This window comes from Ochotona curzoniae, unplaced genomic scaffold (genome assembly GCF_017591425.1).
Source record: "Ochotona curzoniae isolate NIBS_2020 unplaced genomic scaffold, NIBS_Ocur_1.0 contig_2599, whole genome shotgun sequence".
NCBI classification, from domain to species: Eukaryota; Metazoa; Chordata; class Mammalia; order Lagomorpha; family Ochotonidae; genus Ochotona; species Ochotona curzoniae.
This window is the reverse complement of record NW_024465520.1, coordinates 11210260-11215349: the sequence shown is the minus strand read 5'-3', so window position 1 is coordinate 11215349 and position 5090 is coordinate 11210260.

The window sequence follows — 5090 nt, the reverse complement described above, 5'->3', positions numbered from 1 at the left end:
TTTAAAAAGAAGCTTATTTGTAAAGGTTCATTTTAAAATTTTTTTTCAAAGATTCATCCACTTTCACTGGAAAGTCAGTTTTACAGAGAGGAGAGACAGAGAGAAAGGTCTTCCATCCATTGGTTCACTCCCCAAATGGCCACAACGGCCAGAGCTAGGTCGATCCAAAACCAGGAACTTCTTCTGGGCTCCCCCATGGGTGCAAAGTCTCAAGGCTTTGGGCCGTCTTCTACCATTTTCCCAGGCCTCAGGCAGGAGCTGAAAGGGAAATGGAGCAGTCGGGACAGAAACTGGCATCCATACGAAACGCCATGCTAGGAGGCAAAGGACCAGCCTGTTGAACCACTGTGCCAATCTCAAAATTTATTCTTATTTGAAAGGCAGATTTCACAGAAAGGAAGAAATTTTCCATCTGCTGATTCACTCATCTAAACATCAGCAGGCACAGCTGATCAGAAGCCAGGCATTGAGCCTCCTCCGGAGCGCCCACACGGGTGCAGGGACCCACTCTGGGCCTCCCACATGGGTACAGGGACCCAAGGCTATGAGCCATCCTCCACTGCTTTCCTAGGCCATAACAAGGGAGCTGGATCAGAAGTGTAACAGCCAGGACATGAACCAGCACTGCAAACTGAGGATTAGCCCACTATACCACCATGTAGGCCCCAAGAAGTTTATTTTGATATTAATTTATAGTGTTTCACAATACACATGTTTACAATACTATTTCCTGTGAGTTTTCTAAGATTTATTTTTATTTTATTTATTTGAAAAGCAGACTTAGATAAAATGGAGAGAGAGGAATTTTCCATTCACTAGTTCACTCCCCAGATGGTCACTAAAGCTGGAGGGAAGTGGAGCGGAGAGGATTTGAACCACACTCATTTGTGCTAATGCAAGCACCCGCTCTGCCGCCAAGCCACGAGGGCAGCCACCTCCTGTGCACGTGTTGGAGTGCCTCTACTGTATCAGAAGCACAAAAACGGTGTCTGCTTTTAGGTCCCGTGATTTACCTTGAAACTAGCTCATGAAAGCAAAACCAAAAGATGCATACAGACCTAATGTGTAAGGATATTCCGTTCAACTTTATTTATCATACGAAAAATGAAGCAAATCAAAAGCACCTGGTAGAGAAGTATTTGATCAGGTAGGATCAGTCACCTGACAGGATACAAAGGAACCACTTGGATCAGGTTCCAGAAAAATACAAGGTTAACTCACAACAGGCCGCAACACATAAAGCTGTCTCCAGTTTTCTGAATTTCACGATACTCGGTAGTGCTCTTCCACCCACAGATTTCCATGAAAAGGGCTGGACTCAGCCACTGCCAACGTGAAGCTGGAGGGCCAAAGGCGTTCCCTTCCTCACTCCTTCGGCAAGTCAGTCGTTTCACGACACTGCTAGCACGTCGGTCTCATGGGCGCCACATCTCTCTCCTCATGAACATCATTTCCTCACAAACACAGAAACGTTTCTTCTTCGTTGGTTAAGAGTGATCTCTCCTGGACCCCCACAGAATCCCAACAGAGTCTCTATTCCTTCCGAGGGAGCCCAGGACTAAAAGCAGGCCAGACTAGCCATCCCACAAGCACTTGCCAGCACATACACCCTAAACAGAACATGATGGAAGCCCTTTGCAAGAAACGTTTGCCTGTTAACAAGACTTGCGATTTGATACAAACTAGTTAGAAAGAGCTCCATTAATACTGCCCCAGGGGGCAGGCTGAGCTAAGCCAGACTGCAGCACCTGCTGCCAAGTGCCAAGACTAGGGCCAAGCCATCTCATACTCGATCGCAGGACCCACTGACATGCACGACACCCCGGATTGCAAGTGGAGCTAGCAGGGAAACTTAGTGAACATAACAGCTGCGACTGGCAGCAGACCAGGGTAAGCTAGCTGCAACATCATCTGGTGTGCACAAGAGCCAGAATGGGTACAGGCCATCTGGGTTAGGCTGCCGCACCCACAGGCAAATGCCAGAACTGGGTGCGGGTCATGTAAGAATTGACCGCAGTATTCCTTGGCAGGCATAGGATCCAGGGCTGCTAAAATATCTGGCAGGGGAACTGTGGGCCCTCCCCTGCTAGGTTGAACCATTGCTGGTAAGCACAAGAACCAGGACTGGAGGCAGGCCAGGCTGCACAAGGCAGCAGCACCTGTCATCATATTTGAGGGCTGGGTCTGGTGGTAGATTGGGCTGAGCGGAGCCACAGCATCCAGGGCATGTGGGCTGACCAGGCTAGGCCACAACATAGGCTGGTAGGTATAAAGTGTAGGGCTAAGGCCAGGCTGTTAGGAGTTATTGGGGGCCATCCCAACTAGGCAGCAGCACCTGCTTGTATGTGTGAGGACCAGGTCTGTGGCAGGCTGGCTTGGCTGGGCCACACCACCTGTCAGCTTGTGTGAAGTAAGAGTATGGGGTGGAACTGACCAGGCAGCTGCATACACCAATATTTACATTGGCTGGAGCAGACGGAGCAAACATGACCCTGCACTGGTTGTTACACACAAAGTCTAAGGTCTCCCCACAAGAGGTTCCTTGGGGGACTCCCTAACTGGACCGCTGGACTCAGACCCTGGCCTCAGACATACACGTATCAGAACTGGGCCTCCTCAGTTCATGCGCCAGTGCAGTAGACAGCATGACCAGATGCACATAATGGACATGACAACCAGCCCATCTAAGTCAGCAGGCATCAAGTGCTTTGCCATAGGATGGAAAACAGAACAAATTGGACAACTGCCTGGCCAAGCTTTGCAGCATGTCCCTGAGTCTGTGGATGCACTAAGGTGAACTCTGTCTACCAGTAGCCCTTGGAAAGATTTTCTCAACCATGCACCCATGAAACCAATGTTTCAGGGCTATTAAAACCACTCAGAAAACACCCTCAGAACACTCTTTCCCCCACTGGGGTCCCTAGGGTGTCATCAAAGGACTGTCTCCCACCTTCCCCATTGCTAATGTAGTTTTACAGCAAAGAGCAACACCCTCCACCTCCTTCACTGTAAACACAGAAGAAAAAAAAATCAGAGCATTTGTCCCACACACCTTCCCCCACACCTGACCCTGCTGACCTTCATCAGAGGCCCACCTGGGTGTGCATCCCTCTCAATTATGTAAACAACATTAAAAAGAAAATGTTATAATGAGACTGCCCCAGAATTCACTGTAGCTAATGCATAACTACCATACTTGCTCCTGGGAATAACAGGTTAGAGACATACAAACACCCCTAGATATGAATACCCTTGGTATTCTGGCCTGGCCTTTCAACCAGCCCCTATGTTCAGAGTCTCTCTCTTAGATATAACTTCATTCCTATTCTCTTGATGGCTTCCAGTCTCACACCCTGTCACCGGGATCCGGACTCCGGAATGGACTCCCATCACCTGCGCCCGTTTTTCCCCACTGAAAGCACAGGCTGCGCTAAGGCTTCCCACCTGCACAGGGAGATGATAGGTGGCAGACCCCTGACCCAGCCTGACACCCAGGCTTCACGTGCCCCCAATCCCCCTTGGCTAACGTGGGGAGGGGTCCATCTTTTCCCCCTCACAGTTTTAAAATGATGCTCACAAGCCTGAGAGACTGATTCACCTGTGCTTTTCTGAACAAAATTGTGCATGGAGTGACCACTCCTCACCTGAGACCCTTGCTGTGAGCAGTCAGGGTCAGTCCCCGGCCTGTCTGTGAACCATCCAGAACAACTCCACACTGGGTTTTGCTCTTTCTTTCTTCCCAGAAGGCAGCTGTTTCAGAGCAATCACCTCTCTTGTTGCCAAGGGCTCCCCGAGCATGAAGGCATGCTGATTCTCAGAGCTCATCTGTCTTAGTCCGCAGGGGAGAAAGCTGTGCTAAGGACCACAGAGCAAGTCATTACAAGTGATTATTTTAAGTCACATTAGTATTAACAAAAGCCTGGAGTTTCGAAGGCATTTTACAAGCTGTTTTTGCCAGCCTTGTTCTTCCTCTAGCTCAGGAACCAGAGTCACCTGATGGCATTTCTGATTCGTGCAGCAGCATCTGGTAGCCAGTGTGGTTGCGACTGCCAGGCCAACCATGATCATATCCTGTAAATGTAGCAGAATTCATCAAGCATGAGGCAGAGAATAGGGGAAGCAACATCTGTGCTCTTTGGCACAATGAGGGGTGCTCCTGGTGCCGTCAGAACCCTCCACGTTCATTTCGCAAATGAAGCTACTGAGCCCACAGGGCTAGCAGGTGCTCCAGAGCCGACCCCAAAGTTCACATCTTCTCTGAGGCCCAGCAGACCAAAAAAACAACCCACATGGACTAAATTCAGAAGGGCAGATTCTGGACCCAGCTTCTTCCCCGGCTAGCTTTCTCTGCACCTGTATAGACCTCAAATCCCTCATCATCACAAAATGGGAACTTTGAACTAAACAACTTTTACTTGGATGATAACGGTCCTTCAATTCTGACTCAGCATATACACCTGTGCAATACTCACATTCAAAGAGAGCCTTTATCAAGACAGCTGCTAGAGGAAGCAGGTGCGAGTTGCTTTATTAACTACTAAGGTGCAACTCATCATCAATAATACTTTTTTTAAAAAAACTATTTATTTGAAAGACAGAATTACAGAGAGAGAGAGAGATACACAGAGGAAGAGAGAGATATTCCATCTGCTGGTTCACTTCTCAAATGACCATCAAATCAGAGCTGGGCCAGGATAAAGCCAGGAATCAGGAACTTCATCTGGCTCTCCCATGTGTGTGCAGGGGCCCAAGCACTTGGCCATCCTCCACTGATTTTCCAGAGGCATTAACAAAGGGCTGGATCAGAAGTGGAGCAACCAGGACTCAATGACATCCACATGGGATGCAGCTGTTGCAGGCAGCAGCTTAATGCACCGTGCCACACACTGGCTCATTCAGTAATACTCCTCACCTAATGACCATTTCCAAAAGACTCCGACCTCAAGAAACCTTGATCAAGGCAAAGACACCAGCTAAGTGTTGGTGCAAATGCTTTTGAACATTTAATCCTGCCTTCACTCACACTACTAGATCTGAGACTGTAAAGTGCCTATTGCCACTGCTCTCCCTGGATGTGTCTCACTCTTGCA